The sequence below is a fragment of the Diceros bicornis genome, chromosome 21, assembly GCF_020826845.1.
Source record: "Diceros bicornis minor isolate mBicDic1 chromosome 21, mDicBic1.mat.cur, whole genome shotgun sequence".
Lineage (NCBI taxonomy): Eukaryota > Metazoa > Chordata > Mammalia > Perissodactyla > Rhinocerotidae > Diceros > Diceros bicornis.
The window spans coordinates 24,516,222-24,528,826 of NC_080760.1; positions in this window are offsets into that span (position 1 = coordinate 24,516,222).

Consider the following 12,605-nt stretch of genomic DNA (forward strand, 5'->3'; position numbering starts at 1 on the left):
GCTAAAATGTCCTGGTGGGAAGCTCATCAGGAGTGGGGAAGGTGGACCTTATCAAAGGTTAGCAAAATTTGAAGAGGCTATTTGAAAAGAGGGCTCTAATAAAATACATTTGAAAGGAAGTCAAATATATGTTTGAAAAGAGGAGTAGTTATGATATATTTTCAGAAAAATAAAGGGAAGTATAACATTGAAGACCTGTAAAGATATCATAATGTTTGTTCAAGAAATAATACACTAAGAATCAATTTTGTTCAATTTTTAACTGAATATATGACACGAGCGGTTTCTTTTTGGTGTAAGGATGAGCTGATATTCTCATCTTTATAATTTATCACTTTTGCAGTGACTGCTTCTAGTGGGTGAAACCAAGTATTATATTATGTTGTAATTTTTTCTCACTCTATCTGGCTCCTTCCTCAGTATCTCTTTTGTTATGGGCCCCTTCAAGGTCATTGTTTCACCGTTAGTAAGGGAGGAGAGTTGTTTAGAAGACTGAGACTTGTTTGCTCTCTAGAATGTGCATGTTCTAAAGACATCTACAACTGAGTATTGGCACTATGACCAAGACTGATCTGGGGAGGAATCATTTATCAGAAAGAATGAAAAAGATTTTGCAGTCAACACTGTTCTATTCCAGCTGATTCTATCCATTATAAAGGTCAAATTGGGCAGATTCAATCAGTAATTGTAAGGTGTCCAAAGGCAGACTGGGTGAGAAACAGAATATTTCCTACTATTAATACATTCATAATAATTTGACATTTGAATGTACTGCCTTTTGCAGAATATTTGAACTTGAAATGTTTAGGACTTTAAATAAAAATTTAAACCAAAATTGTCAGTTTTCCCAATAATTGTTCCATATCAAGAATCCTTCTTTATCTTTGGTTTTCAACAGTTTGATCATGAAGTGTCTGGGTATCAACGTCTTTGAGGTTATCCTACTTGAAGTTTGCTGAGCTTCCTCAATATGTAAATTAATGTTTCTCATCAAATAAGGGTATTCAGCCATTATTTTTTCAAATATTCTTTCTGCCCCTTTCTCTCCTTCTGTTACATGTATGTGGAATATTTGATGGCATCCCCCAGGTCTCTGAGGCTGTGTTTTTTCTTCATTCCTTTTTCTTTCTGTCCCTCAGTTCTGTTCCTTGAACTATGTTCAAGTTCACTGATTTTTTCTTCTTCTAGCTCAAATCTCCTTTTGGGTTCCCCTGGTGAAATTTTCATTTCTGATACTGTACTTTTCAATTCCAGATTTTCCCTTTAGTTCTTTTTTATAATCTCTATGGATAATCTGTACTTACTTGGTGAAATACTGTTCTTCTACTTTCCCTCAGTTCTTTAGACATGATTTCCTTTAGTTCTTTGGACGTATTTAAAATAGCTGATTAAATCTTGTCTAGTAAGTACAACATCTGTGTTTCTTCAGGAACAGTTTTTATTGACTGCTTGTTTTTCTGTGTATAGACCATAATTCCTTGTTTGTTTGCATGTCTCATAATTTTTTGTTGAAAACTGGACATTTTGAATAGTATGTGGCAATTTTGAAAATTCAATCTCCCTCTCCCCCAGAGTTTGTTGTTATCATTTTTACTGTTTGTTTAATGATGTCCCTGAATTAATTCTGTAAATCTGTGTCTTTTTTGTGTGGAGCCACTAAAGTCTCTACTCAGTTGGTTTAATGGTCAGATAATGATTGGAGAGTGATTTCTTTAAATGCCTGGAACCAATGTCTCCCAGTCTTTGCCAAGGGGCTATGTGTGTATGTTGGTGTGAGCTTTCCACATTCAGCCAGGCAGTTTACAACTCTGCCTTAGCTTTCACTCCATTGAAGTCCAAGTCAGCCAGAGGTGAGAGCTGAAGGTTTTTCTCAGGTCTTTCCTGAGCATGTGCACATCCCTGGGCATGCACACAGCCTTCCACATGTATGTGGCTTTCTAGATCCCCAGACTATGTTGGAACTTTTCAAAGCCTGTTATGGCCATCTAATTCTCCAGCTTTTCCTTTTAAGTTTTCTTGGTCAGTTTGTTGTTTGCCCCAGCCATTATTGCTGTCTCAGGCAGCTGAGATGTTAAACAGTTGCAGCTGAATATCATTGATAAGCCCCTCCAGGGAAAAGACTATTTGCATTGGGCAAACTTGGGTCAGGGCAAATAAAGACAAGCCATGTGAGTGAGGGTTTCAAGAGAACTGTCAGACAAGTGAAGCAATGGGGCCTCGGAGAATCTCGAACTCTGTTCTGCCCCCTCCAGTGGCTGCTAGGCTGCTGGTTTTCAAAGCTACCGTAGAGCAGGGGAGAGGGATATAGAAGTGGACCAAGCTCAAATGCTGCAAAGGTCATTGTTCTTACTGAGATTCAGCCATTTTTCTTGAATAAATGTTCCCCAGACTGTTGTAAGCCTTTAGTTAATTTCCAAGGTTCTGAAAAAGTTGATGTGACAATTTTTGCCAGTGTTCTTGTTGCCCTTATGGAGGAGATGATTTTAGGTGATCTTTTGTTCACAAGTTTCATTGACATCACTCATTCATTTAATGATTTTGATGTAGAATTACCCTTGGATAACACTAAGTGATTATAATGCATGATTAAAAAAATACACTGTTGGAATTTTTAAAGCTAAATTTTATTTGGGATGTTTACATGCAGATGTATAAGTGAAATTATATTATGCTTTTATTTTTGTTTTGTCATCTGATTTTGGAATCCTAATTACACTTGTCTTGAGTGATATTCAGACTAAATATCATTCAGAATGACAATGAATTTTCGTCGATTCATCATAATGAGGCATCGACCAATCAGAATTTCAGCAACAGATTCAACTGTATAGGAAAGAACTGGCTAGATATTACCTCTTCATATAAATTAGACTGGACAGCATTTGCTATTTTCTCTGTCAGAGTGTTATTCTCTGTTTCTTGAAGGTTGCCAGAACTCATCTGTAAAACCTAGGACTTATGGCGGGGCTGGGAGGGAGTTGCTAACTGTAATTTTAAGTTTCTTTAATGCTTCTTATTCTATTTAATATTTCTATTCAATTTTGATTCAATTTTAACATTTTGTGCTTTTATAGGAATTCACATATTGCATCTAGATTTTAAAACCTATTACTATGAGGTTGCTTATAATACTCTCTTGTTTTTGCCTTTGCCTCAATCATGAACTTTATAGCATTTTTCCCACCTAGTCCAGGATCTAATCCAGAGTCATGCATTACATTTAATTTTTATGTTTCTTTAGCCTCCTTTAATCTGGAATGGTTCCTTAGAAGTTTCTTTGTCATTCACAACATTGGCATTTTTGAAGCAAATACTATTAATTATCATGTCCTTCTAGGAGTCCTAATAATTTTTTTTAATACAAGTGTTTAGAAATATGTCATATGGTTTCCCTAAATACAAGATTTTAAAGCAATAATTTTCTTATCACTTTCCAATTTATTATATGATGATTAGAGGGCAAAGTATTTATCATATTGAGTCTGAAATGTATTGAGGTTGTTTTGGTATTTTATTTTTGTAAATGTTTCAAGTGTACCTAAAAAGAATATATATTACGGTGAATAAAAATAATTCTCAATTTTATTTAAGTTAGGCTTTCAGTGGGAAAGGGGAAAATATTTAACAGGAGAAGGAGGCATGGTTAGTTTCACTCTCTCATTGTTTGGCTTCTCCGTCCATTCGCATCTAGTCTTCCTCTATACTCTTATCTTGGATTGATGGTGGGACAAAAGCAGGAGAGGAAGAGGAGAGAGAAAGCTTTCATTTGCCTGCTATTATTCACATCTATATTGATGCTCAGTGAATGTTCAAAGTTGAATCTTTCTCTTGAGGATAATTCCAAGGGGTGCCTCAGACATTTCCCAGCTGAAAACACTTGGCTATTGCTCCCTGATGCAAGCAATGCCTCTGGCTGGCTGCTCGTTGCCTGTTCCCTCTACACTGAGCTTCTGCCTCTAATGATAAATATCCTCTTCTTTCTAAGAGTAATGTTGCTATTTGAGCTCCAGAAGACTGGCATCAAGCTCTCCAATGGTTTCTTAGAGCTCCTTATGAGGCATAAGGGGATATCTCTTTCTTTTACCTATGGAGGAGGGGAAAGAAAATGCTACAATACTCCAGAAAGTTTTCCCATGGAAATTTTCTCTCCTCACCTCTTTAATCTGTACACATTTGTCCTTGATGTGGTTATGGGGCTGAGTGTCACCGGCTACTTAGCAACTGCTTCTAAGATATTTACTCCATCACTTTGGAGTAAGTACTACCATTTTGTTCTTGGCCTTAGTGACTCTGCCAAAACAGATAGAAAGAGACTCATTTTAGTATACTACTATAGACTTAATATGATATTAATTATGATCTCTAACAACAATGTAATGAATTAGAAATTGAGAAGAAAATGATGGTCAAAAGTTTTTTTAACATCAGTGAGAACTGACTACACACCTATAATAGTTAAGATAGTGTAGTATTGGAATAGGATTAGACAAATGGAATAGAATAGAGATCCCAGAAACAAGGCCATACCTATATGGGAACATGGACTATGACAGAAGTGCTGGTGCAAATTAATGAACAAAGAACTGAGAATTACAAATGCTTCTTGGAAAATTGATTATCCAAATATAAAAAACAATAAATGAAATTCATGCCTCATTTCATATACAAAATTCAAATCCAGGTAGATTAAAGAACAAATTGTGAAAAGTAAAAGTTTAAATTATTAGAAGAAATTGCAGAAGATATTAAGACCTCAGGGTAGGAAACATTTTTAACTATGACACCAAGAGTCTATTTCATATAGAAAAGTATTGTTGAATAAGTAAAAATATTTATGTAGAAAAATCATCATCAAAATTGGAAGTAAATCAGTTAAAAAGTAGACAAAGAAGATTAAAAAGATAATTCTCTGAAAAGGAAACCCAAATTAGCAATATATGTGTTCAATATCATTAGTGAAAGAATATAAAAATAAGATTTGGTTTTATATCTATGAGATTGGCAAACATTTAAAAAGTCAGGTAATGGCCAGTGTATTAGTTTGCTGGAGCTGGTGTAACAAAGTACCACAAACTAGGTGGTTTGAACAACACAAATTTATAGTTCCACAGTTCTGCAGCCTAGAAATCTGAGATCAAGGTGTTGGCAAGGTTGGCTCCTTCTGGGAGCTGTGAAGAAGAATCTGTTCCATGCTCTCTCTCAGCTTCTGGTGGTTTGCTGGCAATCTTGGGCGTTCCTTGGCTTCTGCTACATCACCCCAATTTCTGTCTGCCTTTATCTTCACATGACGTTCTCCCTTTGTGCATGTCTCTGTATCCAAATTTCCCTTTTATAAGGACACCAGTCATTGGATTAGGGGCCCACCCTACTCCGATATGACATCATCTTAATTAATTTCATCTGTAATGACCCTATGTCCAAATAAGATCACATTTGAGGTATTGGTGATTAAGACTTCAACGTGACTTTTTAAATGAATTTTGGAGAAGGATACAATTCAAGCCGTAACACCAAGTATTGCCAAGGACGTGGAGTAATGAAAACTCATTCACCATTGGTGGAGACATAAATTACTGTTGCTGATATAACAAGCAATTTGACAATATCTATTAAAAGTAATGATATACAACTAGAACCCAGAAATTTTACTTCTAGCTGTCTTTCCTAGAGCCACTATTAATACATTGACAGATGATGATGTGTTTAAAGATGCTCACACTCCCAATGTTTGAAATGGAGACAATAGGAGACTGGATAAATGCACAAATAAAAATGAAAGGACTGGTACCTCATGTTTCACCAAAGATAAGTGTCAGAAACAAGAGTTGAGCTAAAAAAACAAGTTACAGGATGATTCATATTCTATGATAACATATTTGAAGTTTATATATACATATTGTCTATAACCATCTGCATATGTAGGGTTAGGTATATAAATCTGGGATGAGAAGGATACATAGCACCTTCAGGATAGTCGTTTTACTGAGGAGAGAGAAAAGGGGGTGGGATTTCAGAGCTGTCAATTGGGCTGCAACTATATTTAATATTTGGTTTTCTTAAAAAAATAATAACCTAAATAAAATATGATTTACTGTTAATGTTTATTATATCTAGGTTTGGGCACATGGGTTTTCATTTATTAGTCTCTCTAGTTTTCCCTATATTTGAAATATCTTAGAAGAAAAATATTAAAAATCTCACTAGGGTGGAACAGTTTGCTGGCAATAACAAGATAAAATTTAGGAGAGATGAATAAAAAAATCCTAACCTTGAATCAAATAGAAACCTCACCAATTCTTAAAACAAGAATTTGTTTAAATATCTATGATTTGATTTGACTATAATCTCATGTGTCAATACTAGTAAGGTTTGCCAACAATTCTAATTTGTCCTCAAGCTGAGCAGTATGAGTAAAATGTCTAAAACAAAAAAATGATACTACTATTTGACTTTGTTTCAGTCGAAACTTATGTTGCTCAATTTTATAGAAACTGGAAGCTGTATAGAGGACAATGACCAGCGTGGTGAGAGGAACTCTGAGTTGTGCCATGTGCAGCACCAGCAAATGCTTGGCTTAGAGAAGACGAAGGTCAGGATGGGCATTGTAACCACCATTGCTTATTGCTGTCCTGTAGAAGGGGGATTTGGTTTGTTTCCTATGGCCTAAAGGGTACAACAAGAGCCAAGAGTGAAGAAATTGCAAGGAGATGACTACAAATGTTATGTTTCACCTCAACATAAAGAACTTTCTAATAGGACTGGCCAAATAGGACATAGTCTTCCTCAGAAAGCAGTAAATTCTTCACCTCTGGAGTTGCTTAAGCAAAGAGACTTACTATTTGATTGTGCATCATTGGTTGTTGGCTAGACTAGAACAGCGATTCCAGAATTTTGGGTTTCATGGACCAGTAAAACTTCAAATGAATAACTGGAGACCCAACAAAGAATTTCCAACCTACTATTTTGCTAAGGAAGATTGTTACAAAAAACATACACAAACACTACCTATTTCTACCATTACTTTAACACCAAATTTAATGAAATACATCATCCCAGAATATTTTTTTTCTTTTACAGAAAAGAATGTTGGCCACTTTGCAGGAATTTTTTTTTGTTGGTGTCATAATAGTTTACAATGTTGTGAAATTTTAGTTGTACATTATTGTTTGTCAGTCGCCATATAAAAGCATCCCTTCACCCCTTGTGCCCACCCACCCAACCCCCTTCCCCCTGGTGACCACCAAACTGCTCTCTCTGACCTTGTGTTTGTTTATCTTCCACATATGAGTGAAATCATGCAGTGTTTGTCTTTCTCTATCTGGCTTATTTCGCTTAACATAATACCCTCCAGGTCCATCCATGTTGTTGCAAATGGGACAATTTTGTGTGTTTTTTTTTTTTTATGGCTGAGTAGTATTCCATCGTGTATATATACTATATCTTCTTTGTCCACTCACCGGTCGAGGGACACTTCGGTTACTTCCATGTCTTGGCTATAGTGAATAATGCTGCAATAGGGGTACATAAGCCTCTTTGGATTAGTGATTTCAGGTTCTTTGGATAAATACCCAGCAGTGGCATAGCTGGATCATAAGGTATTTCTATTGTTAATTTTTTGAGGAATCTCCATACTCTTTTCCATAGAGGCTGCACTAGTTTGCGTTCCCACCAGGAGTGAATTAGGGTTTGCAGGGATATTTTTAAAAAGTATACATTTAAATGTTTTCAAATAGATGAAAATTTAAACAATTTGTTTTTTGTTACATGGTATGTAACTGTTTTCCTGATTAAATATATCAACTCAGGAATTCATACATATGATTTTATACTATGAAGTGGAATTCAAATATCCAAGCTATTCTTGAAATTTATTTTTGTTTATAGTCATTGTCAAACATACTGGTTGGCCTAGAGGTGGAACAAATTCCAAATCTCATTTCGCTTAATTTAGAATATTCCAGGTGGGCTGAGAAAAGACAAAGAACAACAACTAATACAGCTCTAGCCTCCCTTTTGTGTCTGTCTTTTTAGGCCACAGCAGGTCAGGATCTGAGAGCCAGGTCTGCTAGAATAAAGGAGCAGGGCTATGGGCTCCAAATAACTGTTTACAAGGAGGACCTCCCAGCTCTGAAATGAGAGAAACCCCACCAGTTGGATGTATACACAGCAGGGGGAATGTGGCTCCAAATGGCTGCTTACACTGAGGACCTTCAAGGTCAGAAATCAGTAAGAAGACCTTCTTCAAAGATTGGGGGCATCCAGGGCACACTGATCTACAACAGTGTTTCTCAGCTTTGGCACCTGCATAATGCTTTCTTGTCAATGGCCGTCCTGTGCATTGTAGGATGTTTTGTAGCATTCCTGGCCTCTACTCATTACATGCCAGTAGCACCTCCCCCAACTCCAGTTATGACCAGCAAAACTGTCTCTGGACATGCCAAATCTTCCCTAGGGGGCAAATTGCTCCCAGTTGAGAACCACTTATTTAGAAGAGCTCTGACTCTTCCCAGCCTGGAGACATTAGGATCAATCTTCTTGAACTGCACTGACGTATGTAAAAAAGGGTTTCTAATAGCAACTCTAGGATTACTCATTTTTATCATCTTTAAGCACAAATCAAGATCAGGAAGGGGATGACAGGCTATCCTCTATTTAGTCAGAGATCTTTCCTCTTTGGACATGGATAAAATTATCTGGGAACAAGTTTCAGCTTCACTTGATTGTAGGGAAACTGGTGAACCCTTAAATGCCATAGCTGCCCTCTGCATTAATCAGTCTTGATGAAGCCTGTGTCCCTTTTATCATGCTATTTCTTCTTTTTAAAAAGTTACCTCCAAGTATTTAGAAAACATTTTTAAAGTTTTGTAGTATGACCATTGCATTTCCATCATCCACCAAAAGCCATCAAAAAGTTAACTTCATTATTTGTGGAAAATCCCTACTTATGTAGGCAACTTTCTCTCAAACACATACATATGGCTTCTCTTATTCTAGGTTTGGCTACCTGCCAGGATCAAAAGTAGGAACTGATCTGCATTTGCCATTGAGAAAGGGATTTGTGACCTGACTTTTGTTTGCCAGTGCTGTTTTATAGAAATTTGCAACTGCACACCATCCAGATGTAAATATCTTCTTTTGTTCATCCTAATGGAAAATTATACTTTGTATACAGGGACTAAAACTATGTCTGCAAGACACCATTGGGACTTGTGAAAACAGCAAAAGGAATGAAGTGCTACACCAATTAAATGAATATTTTCAGGGATTGGTGTAATTATGCAGAGTAAGACAAAGAATAAAGAACACGGAGGCTGGAGCAAAACACAATTTGCAACGAAGATACTATTTGGTGCTAGAATAAATAGATTTACATAAATAAATTTCATACAGGCTAAAATCCATCTCAGTTTCTTGATACAGCTTTATTCAGTATCTGGATCCTATGCTTCCCAGAATTTTGACTGTTGCTTGCACTCAGCATCCCATTTATTCTAAGAGAAGAAAGAAACCCACCACGCCAATTATGGTAGATGTATGTTCACCCATCTGCTGTGGAGAGGTAGCTCAAAGACGGTTGAGCTGGCAGCCCAACAGTTCTAAGATCTCCTATTCCCGTGGGTTGGAAATTTTCAGCTGCTTAGAAAAATGGTATAATGGGATAGAGTCAGAATAGTATTTTTTCGCTTCTGTGTTTTGTTTTGTTTGTGAATGGGTCAAGACTCCTTGTTTCAGATATAGATATTGTCAGAGGCAAAAACAAAAATAAACAAACACACACTTGAGAAACAACTTTTACTATTTAAAATCTCCCCTGTGGTCTAATTATCTTGTTCACTTACCCTTTGAGGTGCTTGAGAGTGAGAAATGTCCTTTCAGGAAGGTCAATGTCACCACCTGAGTTTTGGGTTAAAAGAGCTCTGCTGTGTATTCTCTTACCCCCTTTTCTAGGAAATTAAATGGTTATGATCTCATCTCTTGTTTTGCTCACACTTTTCCATCAATAACTATCTGAATACATAGTCAAGTCTCATTTTGTTGCTTTGCTTGCAATTGTAGGAAATTTCCCAAATTTAACTTGTGCAAATATCTTTGACTTACTTTTTATTCCTCTTCTTTTTAGTGTCTTTTATATCTGTATTTCAGATAAGTGCCCTTCTACAGGAATTTACTATTCATTTCAGGAAAATTCTTTGTGTGACATATAAGTTGCCTTTTTGCTAAATATCAGGGCTTTTTCTTACACTCCTTTAAATATCATATGATGATTTTATTTTCATAGTAACCATATTGTTATTAGATTTTTATTTTATTTTTCTCTTAGGTTCTTCTTACATGAAGATAGAAACCTTTTCTGTTCTCAAACAGGCCATGTGCCACTTTGGAGCAAATGTTACTTCAGGATAGATGGTTATTGGTAAACCCACCCAGCATCAATGACAGTAGCCCCAAGACTGCTTGAATATCCAAGAGCTCACTGGGAGCATGGCAATGAGAGAAAGACTGAGACTTGTAAAGAAAGAGAGACAGGCAGATAGGAAGGGGGAGAACTATGATTCTGGTGTCTGCAAAAGTAAGATGGGAGGGAATGAATTCTCTTTCTGGTGACACTGGGGGAAGTTCAAAGGAGAGAGATTATAAATGGGAAAAGTACACTACTAAGGCAGTCAAGGATTACTGGCATCTGGTAGTTATAATGAAGACTTCTCTAGAGAGTCAGCCCCTTGTACAGTGACCCAACCTCATACCATGAGGAATTTGACAGACTGGCGAAAGAGCAGATTGCCAGCTTCCTGTACAAACTGCACAATATCTTATGTTAATATTAGTTTAATGTAAAATATCCTTGTCTATGTTTCTTATATTCCCAGGAGTGTTGCAAGAACCACCTATGGCAAGTTAGAAAAGGCCTATGAAATAATTTCCACAGAAATTCATCTAAGAGGGCACTGACATGGGTCTCACGCCAAGAATCGTGGCTCATTAGTTGTTAGCCATTCCAGGCTCCTGTGTAAACTCTTCTACATGTACTTCTGCAGCACCTGGACGTGGAGCCTATTTTGTTCACCACTGTACCTCTAGTGCTCTGAACAGTACTTGGCACACAGTAGGCCTACAATAAATATTGTTGAAGGAGATTGATATTCAGAGATCTTAAGTATCTCATTCAAGATTATACAACTCAAGCCAGCAAGCGTCAAAACAGAAACTCCATTCAAGTTCTATCTGGCTCCAAATTTATGCTTTTCTTTTTCTCATGTTCACTCATGCATAATATAATTTATTTAATGCACCCTTCTTACCATTGTTAGTAAAGCAAATTATGGGGCACATCAAACAATACACAAAAGCTCTGATTAAAATGTTATTATGCAATATTCAATACATATAAATAATTGATATGACTTTATGAAGCATAATAACACCAAGACTGGTGAACCCACTGTTTGGATAAAAACTAAAACACTATTGACATCATTGAGTGATGTGTCTATTCCCTGAAATTTCTGCTCCTTTCCCTCATTTTCAGAAGTAACTGATATATCATTCCCTTTCCTTCTAAAATAAAATTTCCACATATGCAGCAATCCCTAAATAAACAGCTGTTTGTAGAATTTATAGCATGTAATTTAGGCAATTACATAATTATATATGTGCATATTACGTATTATATAATTACCTAATAATATGTAATTTTCTTTAACTTGCGTTTTTCACTCAGCATCGTTTCTATGATTCATGTGTTTTGTTGCCAGGAGCTATAGTTCACTCATTTTCACAGCTGTATAATATTCTATTATGTGACAATATCATAACTTTTCCATTTTTCTGTCAATAAACTTTTATTACCTGATTTTTTTCTATCATTCTATTATTTCAATTATTGTTGTCAATTATACAATTCTCATACATATCTTCTGGGACTCATATGCAAGTTTCTCTAGGTTTTGTTTCTAGGAGTAATTTCCTGGGTTATAGGTAAGTTCATATTTACATTTACAAAATGATTGTTCCCCAAATTAGATGTTCCAAATTATATGCCCCATAGAGCCGTATATATTTTTCATAACTTTACTTCCTTGCCAACAATAGATATTGTCAGAATTTTAAATCTTTTACCACAATAAAAATGAAACAATGTTTCATTGTGATCTTAATTAGCACTGTTCTGGTTACGAATGAGGCTAAGCCATTAGTATTTTCTCTCATTTGAAATTTCTATTTGGTCATTTATTAGTTTGTGGGTTTTTTTGTGTGGGTGTGAAGAAAGGGTGTTTGTCTTTTTCTTGTCGATTCATAGAGTAATAATACTTAATGGATACTAATCCTTTGTTGAATCTTTATGTTGAAAATAGTTTGTGGTTTGTATTTCCATTTTCTTTGTGGTGTCTTGTGACAAACAGAAGTTCTTCCTATAAATGTAGTTGAGTTTAACAATTCTTTTTCATTTAAGGTTAGCATTTTCTCTGTTCTGAGATCATATAAATTATCTCCTATATTTTCTTCTAAAAGTTTAAAAAGTTTCCCTTTGGAATTAAAATTTTAATCTACCTAAAATTTATATGTATGTATTATAAAACAAACAAATTTTATTGTTTTTTCCTATA